We start from the raw sequence: 21,708 nt of genomic DNA on the forward strand, positions 1-21,708 counted from the left end.
CTTCTATACAATATCATACACACTTCTCCGTGTTCATTAGAATTATTTTTCGAATTCATTTTCACTCACAATACAATTACTGGAATGTATACTGTACTTTATGCATTGGCATGCATCCTTATAGACCAGTGTTTCAGCTGCAGTTCAGGCAAAACTAAATGACCTGATAACAAGATATTTAAGGGTTAGAAACTGTGGGGTAGGCTTATAACTGTCACTATAGTTTTAGATTACAGACTGTTGGGGAATCCCAAGAGCTGAAAATAAAAAAATGAGCAGATTTCAGAGGGATCAGCATGAGATGGCTAATCGTTGCATTTTTAAACTGTGGAAATCTGTTTTTTCCTCTCCTGTATTCAGAAATGTAAACATAATTTGGGTAGGACATCAAATCACATTTAGCCCTTGCCAAATCAAACAGGACATTTGGATAGAATTTATACATACTGTACTGTATAAACTTTATGCACACTTTGTACTTATGGTCCATATGCTAACAGAGTAATTATGAAAGGTGAAGACACAACTTCAGTTTCAACCTTGGAAGAGTTACAGCTGAAACATTCCCTCTCTGTGATCAAGAGTCAAAGAAAATTGTATAAAACAACGTTAACTCGTGCTGAAGTAAATATTACAGTAGGTAAGAGCAGAATCTGTAATGCTTAAACAGAGTTTAATTTGTTGCACAAATTTGTTGCACAGGGGAACATATCAGAACAATGGGGTTCAATGCACGTGAACCCACAAATTAACAACAATTAAAATATGTTTATGCAAGGTTCTCCCAAATTCATGTATTTTTCACTAAGAAGAAGACCAGGCTTTAAACAGGTTCTATCTTGTAAAAGAAATATAACTTTTTGCTAATTGTTTGCTTCAGGACAGAATTTCCTCAGATTGCACACCCTCTACTTTTTTTAAGGCACACACAGAACAACTAGTTTGTCGCCTGATTCTTTGTCTTGTAACTTGACTTCATAGTGTCAAAGAGAATTCAGTCTTCACTCAGGTTAGGAGATTGTCAACAGAGATCTTTAATTCAATCAGCTGAAGGGGAGCACATCGCAGAGAAAGGGTTTCCCCTAGCACTCAAGACATGCTCACTGGACTGAAGTTGTACTTTCCTTTTTATACATTAAAAGTAGGCAAGACTTTAACATGTCAAAGGAACATACAGGGAAAGGGGCAGTGTCAGAAGTCAAACAAACAGGACAGGAAGATGCCATTTGGCATCCTACAATCTGTTTCATTTCTCTCTGGTTGAATGGGTGTGAGGAATCACAGGCTTTAGTTTGCAACTAAGACAGTGGTCTTAGGTGTGAACAGAAAACCTTTCCCGCGCATAGTCACTGTCTTGACCTTTTGTCTCGGTCTTCCACAATAGCCAACATTGTACCATTTAAATTGCCTTAGCTAAATTTTTCCACAATACGTCAACATGCAGCAGTGTAAGCATAATGAAAGCAGATTTCCCACTTTTTCCTTTCTCATGTTCTAAAAAGTAAAGAGTTTCTAACGAAAGTTTGGGAGGGCTGACAACAACCAAGCTCAATCGGACTCAGCTGTCAGTAATTAGCCATTGCTCCTGACATCCATTCCTCCACTAAAACACTATAAATACCTACGAGATCCCTGTCTCTCTCTCTTGCATCCCACCTCCACCTCTGCAGCTGCCCCTCGGTCACCCTGCAGGGGGGTCCTGATCTCCTTGTCCTCTGGCCGGGAGGCCAGCCCTCAGCCAGGTGGGTTAAGCCACAATTTCGCTGCATAATCCTTTCATGACGCTTTGATCTTGGGCATTGTCATTCCTAGTGAATTTCCTTTCTCATGTTCTAACAGGCATGTGGGAGTCTGGAACAAGCTACAGTACAAGGCCATGTTGTTGAAGCCGATACCCTGGTTCCTTTCAAGAAATGTGAGATCCTTCGCTCAAATAACTAGTAACTACCATCTAGCCTAGATGGACTACAGGGCCTCCTCTCATTTGTACTTTCCTTGTGTGGCTGGGTCTGGGAAATGGTAAATAATGTTGGAGGACCAAAAGGGTTTCACTTTGCCTTCAGGACCCAGATTTCCAAAGCCCAGTCCACTTCTGTGGTGACAGGGGCCCCTGCTGTCCGAGGTGCTGTCCTGCAGATGTCCTGACAACTTGGCCATTAAAGGGCTCGCTCATAATCTCGTCTACGGAAATCTGTCCCTTGATTCAATTCGTGAAGTAATTTCTCACTACACTGTCTGATCTCCTGTGCGTAGTGGGTGTCGTACATCACTCAGTCTGGAGCTGGATGAAGTGGGTTTCCTTCATTTTGGGATATAACGACCTATGCAAACAAAAATAAGATTTATCAGGGCATAATAATTTATAGGCTCAGGGGGAAAGGCGTTACTCAAGAAATATCTGTTCAAAATGATCTGGCAAATCAAATATAAAGCAAGATTGCTTAAAAAAAAATAGGGACCCACCCCAAAATAACTAATAATAGTTCTTTTGGGGTGGGTCCCCTCACACCCGAAGAAGGCTCCATGGCCGAAATGTTGTGTTTTCTTTCTTCTCTTTTCAGCATGGAATAAACCTATGACTTGTTCCTTAGCCTAACTAATAATATATACTGTAGATGCAGCAGCACATATCGTGATGCAGCTACTCTTACAGGAGTCTTTAGGCAGTTAGTCAGAAGCAGTCAATGTCAGAGAGGACGTTAGGAGCCCCAGGTTGGACCCTATGCGGCGCTGAGCCTGAAGGTGATAGCCACCGATTGGCATCCAAATCCCAAAAGCAAAAGGCAAAAGTTTGGGTAGCCAAAAGAATCAGGTCGAGTGAATCCAAATCCGAGACTAGAAGCGAGGCGAAGTCGAAGCAGGAGGAAAGAAGGTCGGGTAGCCGAGAATCAGGTCGAGAGTAGTAGCGCGCACCAGAGAAAGCCCAGGGTTATTCTCACTAGTGAGTGGGGACTGAGTGGCGTGAGAGGGTATTAATAGGGGAGAGCGTGAGGAGTGACAATTAATTAATTAGTGCGCGGGTGTTGGCGGTGAGAGGTGCTCGTAGGAATGCGGTTCGTGACAGAAGAGAGGCTGACTCAGAGATCCCTTTAAAGGAGAACTGCAGTCCCAGTTCCTCAGACTAGTTACTAAATATCGATAACAGAATACATTCATTGATGGTATTGCAAAATGTTTAAAAATTCAGAACAGAGGTACAAAATCTCACAGGCTAGAGTGTGCAAAAAATTATGGACTAGAGAGAGAGTTCCCATGAATTGCGATGTGATGTGGCCCTTCCTGTTCCCTAGTCACTGTGATGACTAATGTAACACGATGTATGAGCAAATAAGTACAGGTTGTGCAGCAAGACATTTCACCACAGTAGAGTTCCAACATGATCTGCACGCAGAGTTAACAAGTAAATTGGTCCTGTAATTGTCGGCAAAACCACCTCTAAGACGAGATCAGTATTTCTATTGGATTTAAAGAGGTCGATTCACAAGCCTGCTTGTTTACAATGTTATAGGTGTGCTTCACCTCGCTGGAAGTTTTGTTGCTCTGAATCGCAGAATATGGCACCGTGCATAGAAATGTAGTCTATTTTGTGATGGAAATTGGAGGTTTTACACATTCTGTGCACACTTGCTTTCATTGTGATTGGAAATGCATTAATCAATGCTGATTCTTTCAAAAATAGTGTTGGAGTTCCCCTTTTAAGGCCTGTGAGTGCCTTAGTGAGGGGTTCTGGTTAGGGCTTCTGCATTCACACTACTCATCATAGCTTTAGCTGAACACTTCTGCCTGTCAGGAAGCCAGTACAGTCTAGTACAAACGACATTCACTTGGTATGATCAGAGCATACTAGAAGCACACAATACAGTGTCCCCTGACACACTGTAATAACAAAGAGAGACACAATTCAGTAAATAGGATTGTTTTTTGATAGGTTGAAATGGTAAGTAACGAATCCATTCAATTCTGTGCCAGACAGAAAGCTCAGATTAACACATATAAAATGGCACGTTGATGCTAAAATACAGCATCTGGCAACTGGAGCCCTCTGTACAAATGCTCAGTATGCTGTTTTACGCAACTAGCTTTCTCCTCTGCAACCTGCAAATTAGGGAGAACAAGTTTAGGCTTAAAGCACAGAAGCCAGATGTAGATCTTCCTAGTCTTTAACTTCACAGTGAACAAGCTGTGAACCTAAACAATACCTTCCTTTTGCAATGAACAACGGCTAATGGAGAAAAAACACTGAAGTGTAAATTAAACTCTGATAATGAGGTGTGTACCTGTAATAACATTAAAAAATGATAGCACCATTTTATTTATGGGTTGTGTAAGCAATACCACCTATGCTTAATTCTTTATGAAAAGTGGGATCATCGAAAGAAACCTTTAATAACGGATTTATTTAAGCACAAAACACAATTATTTAATGTTGTAAAATGTCCTGTTTAGTGTGAGTGTAAAGTTAGGGAGTAGAATTGCTTGTTAGTTTTGCTCATCATGGTACTTAACATTTTCTTACATTCTCGCCTCTTCCCTTTATCTGCAGTGCTTTAACCTGATGGTAGAGTGTGGTAATAGGACTCAGAAATAATCTGTCACTCCTCTACAGTTAAGATTAATTTTATGTAATTCCTGTATAGGGCTGATGTGTATTTGTAGCAGTATACTCAAATGTTGGCTGCACCTGAACTATGCTGTGAATATTGTTGCATCGCTGTAATTATGTCAAAGGGCTGATTCCAGTTGCCATACTAGGCTGGAAGACAAGGGTGTCAGAAAGTCAGTATCCGCCAAACTCAAGGCATACAAGGCTGCACCTTGAGCTAGCAGGGAGCTATTCATCACTGTTATTTTGTGGAGTTTACAAATATCCAATAAACTACAATGAACCACCATCCTCCTCCATCTTTAGAACCTTTCTAATGTTCTTGAACATGATGCCAATAAAAAAGGGGCTTTCGGGCCAACTCACTTCTTGACGGTGAAAACTCACGGTCACTCATTATGAGAAACTCGCCAACGTCAATTATTACTGAGACTTAGACTGAGGCCAAGGCTGAGTCCATCCAAAGTATTCAATATTAAGACAACGTAAGTCCAATGTCCCTCAGATTTCTCCCAGTCCTATTTGGGATGAATGAGTTCGAATTTCCATATTCTTCCCACTCCTGACCTACACTTTAATCCAGGGGGTAGTGTGGTTGAATTTCTCTGCGGTTCTTCCTGTAGCTTGAAACTGCTGTCTCATTCTAGCAATGGGACTAAACTGCAAACTGACACGAGGCTTTCCAGAGCACAGCTCGAGAGCTACAGCCCGAGGCTGTGTGTTTGAGCCTGGGCCTAGTCCCCTGTCAGTTCTGGCCTGCATTGCCCAAGCACACGGCTGGCAGGGTTCCGCTGTGGGTGAGGCTGGGGTTCGTCAATAATGGGGTTCTTGCGGCTCTTCAGCAAACCAGTGACTCCTGCACATCCTCCCTGCCGCAGGCTTCGTAATATAAAGAGTATACAAAGATCCATCTGTCCGGCACTGGGAGGATCTCTAGTGAAACTCAAGGTGTGTAAAATGAAGGACTGGATAACCTCAGTGCTTCACCTCTTGATTGGAATTCATCAGTTTTTACAGAACTGTTCCCCTGCGTGGTATTTTAGTCACTTCTTTACCTGGTCCAGTTACAGCACCACACCAAGGTCAGTCCAGACATTGTTTCCTTACGGGTCAAAACTGTAAATATCTGCTCAAGGCAGGTGTCTGTAATTAAAGTTTCTTTGTTCCTGACTTTGGTGTTTCCCATTAAACACTGTACCTATTTGGCCTTTAACAGTGCTGGTTAATTTCTGTACTGTAATTAACCAGCACTGTTAAAGGCAGAACAATAAAATAAAGATTCCCACACAGCAAGTTTTGATACAGAAGTTAACACTTTATCTTGAACATGCATGGCATGTATGTTTTGGAGTTTTCTTTTTCAGGCTTAGTAATTAATTTAGAAGTTACAGTACGTGTATGCATGCAAAATTGGATTTTGATGTAACAGATTTGTAACAAGTGGTCCTGGTTTTAGAAGGTACATAGTGAGCATAGGTCTTTTCATATGTCCCCTTTTGTCTCTTTATTTATTTAGCCACCTGAACAGTTGGACTCTAATATTATGAATTTGGGTAATCCCTGCCAAAATACAATTTAAAAATTAATGTAAGCATTGCTACGCACTGATCACGTGAAGAAAGGAAACAGGGACGTTTCAATCGACTTAAGATCTTCAGCACACAAGCAGGATACAGCCTGCTGTTGTTGCTATTAAACAGACACATTAAAATAGAAATATGTAGGTCAACACTACCGGGCCTGTGCTGCTGCAGAGGATAATGTGAGATTTTTTTCCTTCTACTGCTTCCACTTTGAATTCCATTGTCTAAACTCGTGTGTATACCTACAAAATGCCATTCAAATGACTAATACTGTACAGTTAGGTTTCATAGCAGGATGAACTGCAAAATTCTTTATATATACTGTATAAGTATAAGTATGACGTACTGATGCATTCAATAAATACATCACTTAGATCTAATGGATTTATTCATATATTTTAAACATGCAGTAAAAAAAATCACAAAAATTCAAAGCAATATGGATCAAAGAGTCAAGATGCATTGTCACAATGAAAACTTTACAATGTTAGCGTTGGGTATGACTGCCCTGCATATTAACCCAGTCCTGACAGTTCTGGCACATGGACTTGGTCAGTCTTGGATCAGGAGAAAAAGCTGGCCACTGCAAGACCTTGACATTCTTTTTCAGACATAATGTCATTGTAACTGCAGCACTGTGTGGCCTTACATTGTCCTGCTCAAATACTGACACTTCCAGACTGGAAGGGAAAATATTTAGGCTGAAGGATTTAAATTAAAAGATTCATTCTAAAATTACAGGCGATAGGCATTTAGGGAAATACTTATGTTTGGATTGAAAATCAGTGAGTGGATTAAAAACAGGGTATAAATAGGCAGTGAATGTTCTGACTGGGCCAGTGTTATTAGTGGCATACAGCAGGGATCTGTACTAGGAACACTGCTCTTATTTGATAATATCAGTTATCTAGATTCAGTTTAGGTTAATAAACCTCTTGAAATATTTAAAACCCTTGAAGGCTTTGACAAAGTAAACTCAATAGAAAATATAAGTGGAAAACTACCTGGATGCATATTTAAACTCAAGAACAGGAAGGACTTCTTCATCTAAAATGTGTGTGTATAGAACAAGCCACCCAGCCATGTTGTTGAAGCTGATATCCTGGCTTCTTATATAAAATGATTGGAAGAAATCCTCAGATCAGTCTTCATAGTCACTAATCAGTGAGCACTACTCATACCACAACGTTCAAAGGAGCTCAAGTCAGAGTAGGGCACTCATGGCATAAATGCCACATTCGCAGCTCCCAACAAACTGTTGTTACTGTACATGAGGACATGTGTTGTCCTGGTTGAATGACCTCACATTAGGATGGACCTGCAGGGAAGAGAGAATGAGATCCTGAAACCTTATCCATGTAGCACCATGCAGTCGGGTTGCCACCAATCACTACAAGCGGAGACTTCTCTTTGAATATATACCAAAGAGAATCCAGGAGGAGAAGGCAGACAAATCCAAAACGCTAGACAAGATCGAGGTCAAAAGGTCAGACCAGGGTTCGACTATCCAAAAAGCCAAGAGGAAGTTAACAACACGAGGCAAGGAGTTCCGAAGAAGCTAACAATACCGAGCAGAGTTCAGTGAAACGGAGAAGGCTTAAGTAAGTCTGGAAGAGGAGGGTGTGTCAGCAAGTGAGGCGCTCTGATTGGATGAAGGGATAGATCGGCGGCGGAGTTTGCGGAGATTGCCTCCGGCTGGTGCTTCACTGGGACGAGACCATTTGTGAGGAGGGTTCTGTTTAGCAGCGGACGTGACAGAGATAGCCACAGGGAAGGGAGTGAGATGGAATCATGTTGCACCAGACATCATCGAAAACTATTATGCTGTCGTACCTGGTGCAAGCTTGATGTTCAAGAGAATCTCAGAGCAAAGATGGTAATTAAGGGTCAAGAGCTGCCGGTTCTCAGCTTTGTAAAACTTTTGTATTCAGAAGGTGCCCTAGCTGGATCTGAATTCAGTTTCTTCTGTAGTTCAGCTTCAGTTTTCCTGAGACTGCTTCCAAATTGAGATTTGTTATAACTGGGGTTTTCCATAATGCGGAGACCTTTGGGAACACAACTATTACCTTACGGCAGGACTGGCTGTAATTTGGTGGCTTTCGTGTAAATTGAAGTCATCTGAACTGATATGACCAGTGCTGGAAAGGACAGATCTCATGGTGGGGAGGAGCACCAGTTGCCTGTTATAGCTGCTGAGGGCTACAGTATGTTAAGCTGCTACCCAGACCATCTGTTGCCACCCCAAGCATGTGGACAGCAAGTCTGGGATAGACAAGCACTTTGCCAGACAACAGAAATGTCCCCAAATTGCACATCAAGTATATTAACAATCAAACCAAACATTAAAAAATATTGAAAGGACGTCTGTTACTCTTCTGTGAATAGCCTGGACTGTGATTATGCCTTAATGCTTTTAAATTGTCAGGGTTGTTGTTAATAACAGCATAATACGGCCTGGGACTTTTCCAAACTCATTAAAGCGTTAAATCCCAAACTGGTCACAAAAACCTACGAGACTAACATTATACAACAAATCAGTTTGAAAAACAAGTCTCAGCAGTCCATTATGAAATATGCATCTGCCAAAAGCATAAAGAAGCCCTGTTACCAGTTTTGGTAAATAGTTCTTGCTAATCTGTTTTTCTGTATTCAACCTTAAACACATGGATGCAACAAGCTGTACTGGTGGCTGAATATTCGCATAGGACTACTAATAGATTCTGCAAACATTCATCATGGAAAATTAAATGTTGGTACATTTGGTGCTAGAAATAATCAGAACATGACTGAGCAGCCTGGCTTTTCCTGCTCTGGTTCCTAACTATAAGACACATTGCAGGAAATAAACCAATGTAATTGCTAGAATTTATAAGGTGCCAGGACTAGTTTCTTCTTGCACAGGTTTGCTGCTGTGCACCAACAGAGCAGCAAAGGGTTCTAATTCACAGAATTGCTGTATTATTCTAGCAATTACAATAAGGTGTCAACAATCTACTTGAAAACAAGGGAACACTAGAAAAAAACAGTACCCAAGTGTCCACAATGGCAACTCACACACAAAAAACAAATTTATATGGGGCCCATAGTCCCCAGTCACCAAAAAAACAAATACCAAGGAGCATTCCTTAAATACAAGTACATTCTATATAGTCTCGTCCCTCTCTGTTCCTTTGCCACATCCCCAAAATAATTCAACAGGGTCCACTTTCTCAAATTATTCTTCAGGCCTGCTTCTTTCTGCCATAATGAAGAAGAAGAACTCATTGCAGGCCATCGGTGGTCTCTAGCATCCTGATGTAATCATGTAATCCTCATGTAATGAAGCCCCTTACATTATGTTCTATTATACTTCTACAACACATACAGAGGAGGGGACAAATGGTCACCTCAAATCACATCGCTTTATTAACCCTTTATAACTTCTTTCATTAGGAATTTGTCTTTTTGCATACGCCAGAAGAGAACATGAAGCCAGTTCAGAGATGGGGATTATTTGGGGAAATTTGGCCAAGACACTGGGGTAACACCCCTACTCTTTTCGAGAGTCAGGACCTCAGTTTTATGTTTCATCTGAAGGACGGCACCCTTTTACAGTATGGTGTCCCCGTCACTATACTGGGGCATTAGGACCCACACAGACTGCAGGGTGAGCACCCCCTGCTGGCTCCACTAACACCTCTTCCAGCAGCAACCTTAGTTTTCCCAGGAGGTCTCCCATCCAGGTACTGACCAGGCTCACACCGGCTGAGCTTCAGTGGGCTGACAGTAATAAGTTGCAGGGTGATATGGCTGCTGGCAAGTGATAAGTAATGGCTACTCGAGAAACTGCCTGTATGTAGATGACCAGGCACCTGCACCAGGTGCTCTGAGCTTCCTGCCTTTGTCCTCTGTGTTTCCTCTCTGTCCCTCTGCTCCAGGTCCAGATCCAGCCTGTTCATCAACCCCACACATCTAGTTAGTCGTAATTGACGGGTATCCAGGCAAAAGGTGCGTCATTTCAACCTGTGATGATGGTTGTCTGCAGAACAGTTTGCGCTGGAAGGGCTGAGAGACATTGATGGCAGAGGGAAGCAGACACAAAAGAGAAAAAAAATGACCACACCATGACAAAAACACTGGCCTATATATGACGAAAGCAAGGCCTTACCTTAAAGTAGCACAATCCCAGAGCCGCTGCCCTTCACCTGTTTTTGTCAAGCTGTGACAAAAGTATCGTAATGCTCTAGGGTTCACATGGGCACCCTCACTGCTGCCACATCAGGTCAGCCCCCAACCATCAGGGACTCGAACCCGGGCCTCTGGCATCACTCAACAGGGACCCAGCCTCTTGAGCTAAAGGGAAATCTCCCGTCAACCCACCGGCTGCAGTCCCTGCTATTCACAGGGAAGGGCGGTGACGTCACTGCTCTGGTAAGCCAGCTCTCGCAAGCAATGGAGGCCGTATGAGTTACAGTATATTTTGGCCAAATAAAATCTATATAGATGACAGAGGGATACATGTACAGTATAATGAAAGCTTAAATTTATCTGCTGCTGCTGGCCGGTGACCTAGAATCTCTTGTGTTCTTCAGGAGAGGCAGAAGTTAGAAAGTGCAGTCTTCAAAAAACAAACAAAACAGGGACCTGTGTGTTGCTGTTTTGCCCGGTGCTACACATACTGTACAGCCAGAGAAGGCAGTATTCAGTGAAATGCTCTGGTAGGCTTTATTTCCCTATTATGCACTTATCTCTAGCTGTAGCTGAAGTTTTCCATTAGAATCGTCCATTATGCTTTTGTTAATCCCACCCTGTTTAGTGGTGTTCAGATCTTCCTCATGGAGTCAACTGCAATGATCTTAAAGCTGTGTACCAGCTGGGGACAATCACATAGTTAGTATGGGAACAAGTACTAGGTTTATTCCATGCTGAAAAAAAGAAGAAAGAAAACACAATGTTTTGGCCATGGAGCCTTCTTCAGGTGTGAGCTGAAGAAGGCTCCACAGCTGAAACGTTGTATTTTCTTTCTTCTTTTTTTCAGCATGGAATAAAACTAGTACTTGTTCCTTTGCAGACTACGCATGCTGACGCAGCTACCCACCTGAACTACATAGCTAGTATGCAGTCCATTCTAATTCCTTAAACTAATTGTAATTGACCTTCAATGCATTGATTGCTCCATAGAAATATGTTTTTGTATCTTAGCCTTTCCTATGTTATTTGTGGATTGTATTTGCAAACATCAGTGTGTTTTCTTCTTTAGATCTTACTGCATTTCAAATGCTAACTATGTCCTGAGGGTTTATTCTTAATTGAACTATAAACTCTTTAGTGTTCTCTTTCTCTTGATTGTGTTTGGGAAGACTTTGCTGTGTTCCTCTGGCAATACTTTGTTTCCGTCTCGCTGACCGTCCACAGTGATGTGACAGAATAAAATTAACACCTGTGTTTCGTTACATTGAAGTTCTTAACTGAAGTTTGTGAGGGAGGACGACAACCAAGCCACATTCACCCAGCTGTTCTTGTATCCCATGCAGCCCGTCTCCTCCTTTGCAGCTACCGGTTAGTTAACAGGTTTGGCTAAATCTCACTAAACATAAATAGTGAACAACAATTCTCAAATGCATCTAATTCTTGGGTGTCGTTATCCCTCATGGAATGTATCACACAGGGTACCTGTTTACACTGTTGATGCCACTCTAATATGGCTTACTCATGAAATATCTCATGATGTTTTCCAACATGAGTTGGAAAAAGGAGGCAATGTGTTCAGAATATAGACAGCTATTCAGTGAGCTCTCCTGGAATCGGTCTCATCCATTGTGGGCGTTAGAGAAACGATGAAGTGTGTCGTACCGCAATAAAAAAATGAACACGATTTCCAATTGCATTATAAAATAAACAAATACGCAATGGAACGAGTTTTATGGCAGAAAAGGTTATCTTGTTTTTAGTAATATACTGTAACAAGACAGCACATGCTAGTGTCTCCTCTCAGCTGGCAGTGAAAAATGTTTATCTGAGAGCGCCATCTTCTGTTTGGTTCAAGCATCAACATTTCTGGCAGGTAAAGGCACAGACTGGAGCTTATTGGTTAACGGAACAGTATAGTAAAAAACAGATCTCTACTGCTCTCTGTCTACAACACATCCGCACAGCAGTACTTAAAAACACCAGGGCCGGCAACAACGTGCCTCCAGTATTTTCTTCTCTTTGACATCTCAGTTATTTACAGTATCCTTCTTAACTGAAATGCCTCAAATTGTTTCAATCCCTTAAATATTTGTAGGTAAAATATAACATACTGGTGTCATGTGACAAGTTAAGGTTCATAGCAGAGAGAGAGGCACCCTGGCACTGATACTAGAAAATTATTGAATGAAATTATTTTGATTCATAGTAATCATAAAATTGGGCCTTAATTATTACATATCTCTACAGACTGTATATGGTTTTTTGTAAATGCCTAAACTGTTAATTGTACTTTATTTGGCATTATATAGTTTTGCTTGTTTCTGTTAACATTGTAAATGTAATGTATACTCTGAAAATCAATTAAAATTAAAAAAACTGTGAACAAAATAAATAATTAGCTTAATTTAAAAATATTTCTGCTTAGCGATTCAGACTTTGCTTCCTTTCTTAAGAAATTGTTAGAAATGAACTAAAGATTAAAACAGCTGTTAGATTTTTTTATTTCGTTTTGCTATGACTGTTACTGTATCTATGCTCCCAGGCTTGGACATTTGTCAAAGAGTCCAGATCTTGGCTGGCTGAATAGGTGACAGACTGTCAAAGGAGGTGTGTCTGTTATGGAAATAATAACTTTGTGCTAAGAGATGGGCGTCTGGCTCCCAGCAGAAAGCTCCCATGAACGACGGCCATGTTAGGAGGCATTTCCTGAAATTACTAGTTTTCTTACATCAGAAATAGGTGGTGATCTTCGTTCCAGAGAATCAGATGCCTACTCTGTCTTCAAGGGTCTGAGCGCAGCACTGCTGATGCTGTGGCGCGCCTCGTCCTGCCTCTGACCAGCGGGGGTCACGTTTCCGGGGGGCTGTGGGAGGAGGAAGCACTTTCTTCAGTGGCCAATATGAAAGAGCAGGAAGGGGGGAGTGACCTACCAAAAAAATGGGTGAAGGCAAAAGAGAGTGATGGGTCGTCTTACTACCCCTCGCAGCATGGGGGTAGCCTTACCTGCCTAGTTTCCCAGCTGTGTCACTGGAAGCCCACAACTGGAGCACTGCCTCAGTGGGTTTGTGTTGAGCCCAGTGAAAAATACGGGCCTGAATGAACTGGTGGAGTAAGAGGGAGAAGATACGGTTGTTGACAGAGCTGCTGAGAGGCTCAGTACTACAGGTGCTGCTGCTCATAAACAGGGGGATCATGTTTTCATTCCAGGCACTTTGCACTGGTTACTGCACACTGGTTTGGTGATGCCAAACAGGGATACCTGTCCACAGTCAGCAAAGCCAAGAGACAGAAGGACATTAGGGGCAGGAACACTGCTGGGCTTATATGCCACTGGCAGCTGCAGTCAAAGACAGAGCTGGCTTTTGCAGCCTTGTTGAGAGGCCTGACCTGCCCAGCCCACATGACCACTCAACCCCCACCCCCACCCAATCACCCGACTCATGAAGTCTGGACCAACCGTTGCCGAGAGAGGAGGAGATACTGTAAACCTGGAAGACAGGGAAAGCAATTAGAGACTGAGGAGGACCCGAGTTGCCGGAAGAGGTGGAGGGAGAAGCCTGCGTTGCTCCACCTGAGAAATCTGAAAGCTCCTTCTATGGTGAATGAGGAAAGCATGGCCACCTGAAATCTAAACGCTGCAACCAAAAAAAGACAAGTCTAGAGCAGCTCTCTGTGACCAAATAGTTCTCAGGGAGTCTAGTTCTAGGGACAGACTGGTGAGGCATTTTGGGTCTGGACAGCTGTAACCGATTCAACACAGAGGACAGCTTGTGTGCGAAGCCCAGGCCAGAGGGCAGACTCTAGTTCTTGAATTCTGCCTGGCCCACTGATCCATGCTTATCTGGGCTTCATTTTTTCTAGTGGTTGGGGAGCAGCTGGAATTAGGAGCTGGAGAGTTATAACCTGGGGAATGGGTCTTATGGGTCATCTCACTGACTAAGAAGTCCAGCAGTCAGTTCCTCGATCCGGAGGACTGTCAACAGATGTTGGAGCTGGATCACAGTTGGGAGCCGTAGGCAGTGCCAGCCATGGAGCATCAGTGTGGCCCAAAGGGTGGAGAGAGAACGGGGCCGAGTCAGGCTAGCCCTGAAGAAGCCAGTCCAGACAGCAGATGGAGGGTTGTGGTATACCCTCTGACCCGAAAAGCTGAGCCAACTGCTTCCTGTGGTGAGGGCCAGGCAGAAGAGGAGCTCTGGGAAAGCAGCGAGCGTGGTAACGGGGTGACTCGGGGACTGAGCACAGCCACACCCCGAGGGAACACAAGGACAGCGCCAGCCCTCAGCTCCCGGCCACCACAAGGGCCCGTATGAGGAGGCAGAAGCAGACTGCAGCTGGGAACTTGGTTGAAGCAGATGACAGCAAAAACACCGTGACTGACACGAGAGGCGACACCCAACCCAGAGGATACGGACTGGATTTTTCCAGCCACCTCAGAGGACAAGCCGAAGCCCAGGGACTGTAAACGGCAGCTGCCCCTCCACAACAGCAGCGGTGTGGAGATCCCGACTCCGGGAGCAGCCAGGCCAAACCTGCCAAGCGGGCTGAGCAGCGGCAGCCTGCGCTGTAACGGACACAGTGAAAAGATCTGCGACAGCGAAGTGCGACGTGGCTCAGTAAGAGTGGGAAGACAAGAAAAACGTGCTTGCAGCTAGGGATACTTGGGATAGAGAGGCACACCTGTCGGGAGCAGCATTGATCCACCAGGAATAACGACACCTGGGAATTAAGCGTATTGAAAGGATTCTAGAGTGGTTCAGTCAAACTTTGGCTTAACCTGCTTGGCTGAAGACTGACCTCTTGGCCACCGGACGAGAAGGCTGGGACCCCCTGCAGAGTGAGGAGTGACCAAGGGGCAGCTGCAGAGGGGGAGATGTGGTGGAGGGGGGGTGCAAAAAGATGTGTACAAGGGAGAGAAAGGGATAACATATAGGGTTATAATATAATATATTACCCGAGGAAGCGACGTCAAGAGTGTTTGCGGATTACTGACAGCTGAGTCTGATTGAACTTGGCTGTTGTCATCCCTCCCGAACTTTCATTAGAAACTTCATGTGCTACAAACTCTGTGCTACCAGGGGCACCCCAGCAGGCCTGACATGTGTTCAGCCACCGTGCTCAGACCGGCGGGGGGGTCCTGAGTTATGGAGGATCGTGGTGGAATGGTTGAAGCAGAAGAGACACTGTGGTCTACAACACGCAGGGGTGTGAGTTTGCCTTTGGAGAGCAGGTCAGCAGCTTTTGCGACCCATTACGATCAAGGACTTTCACCTACGTTGTTCCTGGCCTGGAAGGGACTCTGTGTTGTTGTACTGGACAAACTTTCAGGGGTTATTTAACAGGGCCCAGAGTAGAACTGTGTAAGCGAACGAGTAGTTCTGAACCCTGTGCAGGTCGCTGAGAGAGTCCGATGGCTACGAGTCTGAGAGGAGTGAGGCAGCAGAGTGGTTGGTAGTTCCAGGCTAGAGGTCTGAGTCCGGTTAGAGAAGGCAGCGAGGCAGCGAGGTCAAAAGGTCCAACACTAGAAAGGGCTGTATTTCAGTAGCCAGAGGTTCGAGGATGTTCGAACCTCTGGCTGCTCAGGTGGCAGATGGATTCCTAATACCGAGCGATGTTACCAGGTGAACTGAGGGTTTAAATAGTGAAGGAAGGGGTGTGTGAGGGAAACTGGGTAATGAGGGGTTAATTAGGACCAACTGCAGCCGAGGGCCAGTGTGAGGTGTCGCCTGGCGCCGGCCGGCTCAGTGGGACAGAGGAGCCTGTAATGACCGAGGAGGCGGACGGCCTTCTACCGCCCAGGGCTCCTGTACCGCCACCCGCGGGCCTGAGATGTGGCTACGGTACTCAGCAGCCCTGGAGCGCCTGGCTGTTCATGAGAGTCGTGCAGGAAGGCCGGGACTGTTATGTGCCCAGGCATGTGTGAAATAGCTTCTTTTACAGAAATAAAAACCTTTCTCCTCGGTGAAGGTGACCATAGGTTCTGTGTTCTCTACCACTGATGCACTGGGCCCAAAACAGGCCTGTGAAGAGGAGATGCAAGAATCAGGGGTGATCCCTAGAGCAGCAAGGATGACAATTTTTTTTTTCCAAACTGAAGAGGACTTAGGACTTGTTCAAACACCCAGCTAAGGGTGGGGGGACGTGTCAATGAAGGAAGATGCAGCAGAGGGGTTCTGCAAATGTCAAAAAGCTACAGAATAGGTCAAAGGGGATTTGGGCAAGAGCAAAGTGTTCTTCATTGATAACATTATGCATTGCAGGACAGTGCATTACAAAACCATTGGGCCCCATTAGAACTGACATCACACATCCAGAGACATACAGTTACACTTCTGTACAACATCAGTATTCTGTAAGAAAATAAATCAATGGCATTGATAGCAATTTCTTCCATGACACTGAATACAGGGATGAATATAGAAAAAAAATCATTAACTTTTTCATTGTAACTATTATTTTTCAGTCACTGTGAAATAGCCTTGTGAAAGGAGTAAACAATGGAATTGCTGACCACACTCGGCACAAAGTAGGCATGGCATCTGGTATTTGAATATCGTTAATACCTCCTGCGTACCTGTCCTTTCTTCCACATCTAACCGCGTGAACCTTTCGAATAAAGAACCAGAAAGTCCTTCTTTGTTGACATTGGAAGAATCCGGGCACAGTTTTACCACAAACACTAATCTTTCAGTTCTGAAAATGTCAGATTTTTCTGCAATCAAAACGTGCTGAAACCCTTGCTGTTTAGGTGCAGTTTTGTGGTACCTTGGACGGTAATTTTCGAGAGCTGCCAGATTTTTTCCCCCCCCAGTGGGGTTAATCCGGATTTTATGGTGAGCTGTGGGTGGAAGATTGTAGTACTTGATGTAAAGCCAAACGCATTACATTACATAAGGGGTTTTTTTCTCCTTCATTAAGAGTTAATCTGTACTAACCAACTGTCAACCGAAGGAGACAGATCAACAGAATATCACAGGAGGGATATGGCAGTTGTATGGCTAGTTTTATCTGATGCTTCAGCGTAATATGAATAGCGAGCAGCACAGGGCTCTTGCTTTTGCACAAATTAAGTTCTTTCATTTTTTTAAGCCTTTTTGCTCACGTTTTTTCCTTTTAAAAGACAAGCATTGGAGTCCCAGAGTGGCTTATCTGATAAAAGCTTCATTATTTGTCAGAATGTGCCCTATGACATGTGACGGCGTGTTTCGAAGCCAGCCTCTGTAACCACCTGCCTGCTGTCAGAAACTCACAAGTGGCTGAGCTCCACTGGCCTTGGCCTAACGTCCTCCAGGGGCAGCGAAGCATACTGTACATGTGACAGGGACTGCCTGCCCCCCATCCCAAACAAAAGCCTTGCTGTTAGCTCTTTGGGCTACTGAAAAGAGCAGTACAGGCGATCTGACATTTACATGACATAATATTTGATACAGCCCTTTTCAAAGCTTACCGTGGTGTTTTTGCACTTTTACCATGGATGCATCTTACAGTTGCCATGTTCCCCTTTGAGATTAACATATCTTTACTCTGCTTGTCTTCACTGGGCCTTAGCAATGCTATGATATTCCATTTCTACTATTATTTCCAACCAATCTGAGTGGAGAGGTGCGTCAGTGTGCAGCTGCAAAGGAACAGGTAAAGCTTAATTCCATACTAAAAACTACCAGTGTGACAACTTGAAGAAAACCTAACAGAAAAACCTTGTGTTTCTTCTTTCTACTTTTCAGAGTGGAATAAACTTTTACGAGTTTCTGACCAACATCGACTATATTACACCATCGGTCCATAACCAGCAGCCATATCACTCTGCAACTCGCCAGCGTCAGCCCACTGACGCGTACGGGATTTTCTGCAGATTCTGCGCAGCTCAGCGCAGTTTCTGCAAACGATGGCAGAAGACGGCAGCTGTGAATTTAAGGTGGTACTGCGGTATAGAAACCCAAAGCCTCTTCTAGAGCAACAATGCGTACCAGGAGCAATGCTAGTGTATTTAACTGTGCCTGAGAATAACGCTGGCAATGGTATTGTGAATTAACTGGACGACGCAGTGGTCAAAAATAATCTGGTCGATTGAGCCATTTTAGCCAGCAGCCATATCACTCTGGAACTCACAACTGTCAGCCCACTGAAGCTCAGCAGGTGTGAGCCTGGAGGGAGGCCTCCTGGGAAAAACTAAGGTTGCTGCTGGGAGAGGTGTTAGTGGGGCCAGCAGGGGGCGCTCACCCTGCAGTCCATGTGGGCCCTAATGCCCCAGTATAGTGATGGGGACACTATACTGTAAACAGGCACCGTCCTTCGAATGAGACGTAAAACCGAGGTCCTGACTCTCTGTGGTCATTAAAAATCCCAGGGTGTTTCTCTAAAAGAGTAGGAGTGTAACCCCGGCGTCCTGGCCAAATTCCCATTGGCCCTTACCAATCATGGCCTCCTAATAATCCCCATCTCTGAACTGGCTCCATCACTCTGCTCTCCTCCCCACTGAGAGCTGGTGTGTGGTGAGCGTACTGGTGCACTATGGCTGCTGTCACATCATCCAGGTGGGGCTGCACACTGGTGGTGGTGGAGGGGATCCCCATTACCTGTAAACTGCTTTGAGTGGAGTGTCCAGAAAAAAGTGCTATATAAGTGTAAGCAATTATTATTATATTTCTTTCTTTGCAACCATAATGTGCTCAAGGAACTTTGTCTTAAAGAATACCCTATATTTTGAATCAATAGAAGTTCATTGAAATGAACAGGAGAATTTAGCTGAATACATTTAAAAAGAAACTGGTATCAGTGCAGCTGTCACCTGTTGGAAAGCAATAAGCATTGAAGTTTCTCATACATTAGGCAATGGTGGGTTCTATAAGGACATCCAAGAATAAATCAGCATAGATTGTTGTAAGTCACAACAATGCTTTCCCATTAATTGTCACCATAATCTATGAGCATCAGGGGCTGGGATACAAGTGTCTTTCTAATGTACGTTGCTGATTAGATGAGAATTGTGTCTTTATAAGCATGTACTTAAGGTACTGTATGTGAGCCACGTTCACCAGTACACCCGGAGGTCTGTAAACTTTGTCACATTTATTTGATTATATTAAGAATTTATGTGTTGATATTGTGTAGTTGGTATTTTGACTGATGATAATGTTTGTTAAGGGTTTGTCATGTGATTGTGCTGTAGTGCCTAAAATGAACATTTCAATCAATTTCATGTTTTGATTCTATGAGTTGCTTTTATATGATGTACAGTATATCTCACATTTCTCTCCATTCCCTGCTACAGGTTTTTGATGCTTGCATGAGAAGTCTGGGTTTTTGGTGTTAAGAGTTTTGTACTTCAGCATGGATACTTATGGTATGTGTCAAACCAAAGGTAATCAGTTGAAAATTGAAACCAGCTGAAAAATTACAATTCTGGCCTCTCCATTATGTATCATTGTAGGTTGTGTGGGGAAAACATGATTTCTTGTTGACGACAGAAGAAAAATTGAACCACAGAAAAGACACACACTTAAGGCCTCAGTGCAAGTGCTCTGAGACTGTAGAGGATGACTAAAGCTGAAGGTGTCCAAATTGAAGGCAGTATGGAACCCATCCATAAACACTCAGTATCTTAGACCTACCTACTGACCATGGTTTTACACATTCATGGATCCCTGCTTTAATTAATCATAGACCTCACAACAACAATACAAATGTAAATGTTTGTCTGAATGACCTGGCGAAGATGAAGCTGTAGTCCCATTTAGAAAGTAAATACGAGTTTTGCTAAGCTACTGTACTTCCAAATGGTAAGGTTTGTGCTTTCAGTGTTCATCATGAGGTGGAGGAGTTTGATTTGATGTATTACTAGATTTGATTTCTGGCTGACCCGCAGCCCTTTTATCCAGGACAGGCCACCAGCACTCGGGAATTGCAAAGGTGGCACTAACCATCTGTCACCAGGGACCAAGTATTTATTCTGTATAGTACTGTATGTTCGTGACGCAATGACTGGCAAAGCTCTGTATTTAATGGAAAGATGCGCATTAAGATGTATCAGTCCTGATTAGGTAGCAAGAGAACAATGCGTTTTTGACCAACGTTGGGAGCTACCGTAAGTTACTGTGAAGGCCTGCAATCGCACTATGTCATACACACATTGAACGTATAAAACAGCTGCTTTATTGAAGAATTAATTATTTTAGGCACAGGAAAAAAATCAGATTCTCAGAAAGGAGGATCATGTGAGGCTTTGGAGTTTATTTATAATTTCATTATTCAATTCTGTTTCATACTCTACTTTTCAGCACAGCAGCCCCAATGACAGCATTTTCTGCAGTGTTCGTGGAGGTCAGATTTTTGGTCATCGTGACATCTACGCATCTGTCTGTCTAAAGGTTAAACAAGAGCAGTAAGCATGTTGCATAAACGTTATTCTATAGTTCCCAAGGGCCGAGTTCAGGTCTCTGCTGAAAGTTTCTGTTTTCAGTTCTCTGTACATTTGGACAAGTTACAAGTTGACCGATTCTACCATATTTGCAGTTTGTTCTCTCTATATGGAGGAATGTACAGTATGCAACACACCACATACTCTGTGATTTCTGTTCTGCAACAGCAGGAAAAGACAGCCAGATTGAAAGCCTCTGCTTTTTTGGTTCTAACTCTCTCCCAGCCACTTGTCTTTCATCAACGGGTCAGGTGACTGAGGATGGCAGATCACACCCCATTGCCTTCTGGGAGAAGCTCCATCTTTTCTCAACCTACCACCCTGCTGCAATACATATGGAGAATCATTTAAAGCACAGCCATTTGGCATTAGCATAGGATTAGCTGAGTAGAAATGAAGATATTGCATTATGCAGCTCTTTAAATGATGCCTCTACGTATTACAGGTAACAATCAATGTGGTGCACTTGCTTTTGTTTTTAATTATTCATGCCTTCTGCTCTCTGCAGTTTTGTAAGAAGGGAGCAGTATGCAACATGGGAGAGAGTGGAGAATGTAAGTATTGTAGTTTGCTTCTATTGAGTGAAATAGCTAGAGTAACGTGATTGGAATCACTCTGTGGTGCTCATGACTATCTAGCAGTTTACCCAGCTGAAGGAGGATGAGGCACCTGGACATGCTGCTCCTGCACAGCCACACGGTGAGCTCCACCCTGCCTGACAGCACAGACGGTGCCGACGGTTTCTCGGGGAAGTCAGTGCCAGCCTGCAGGGTCCCCAGAGTTGCCTTTTGTCAGGAAAGCAAGAGAGCTCCGGCTCTCTAATCCCAGACGGATCTCGGCTGCTCAGCCAGTTGTGTGCTGCTGCTTGAGGAATCCTGGCTTCTAGTGGCACGATCCAGGGTTGAACCATAAACCCTCACCTGTGGTCCTGTTGAGCA

The sequence above is a fragment of the Atractosteus spatula genome, chromosome 2 (assembly GCF_055471065.1).
Source record: "Atractosteus spatula isolate fAtrSpa1 chromosome 2, fAtrSpa1.hap1, whole genome shotgun sequence".
Taxonomy (NCBI): Eukaryota; Metazoa; Chordata; class Actinopteri; order Semionotiformes; family Lepisosteidae; genus Atractosteus; species Atractosteus spatula.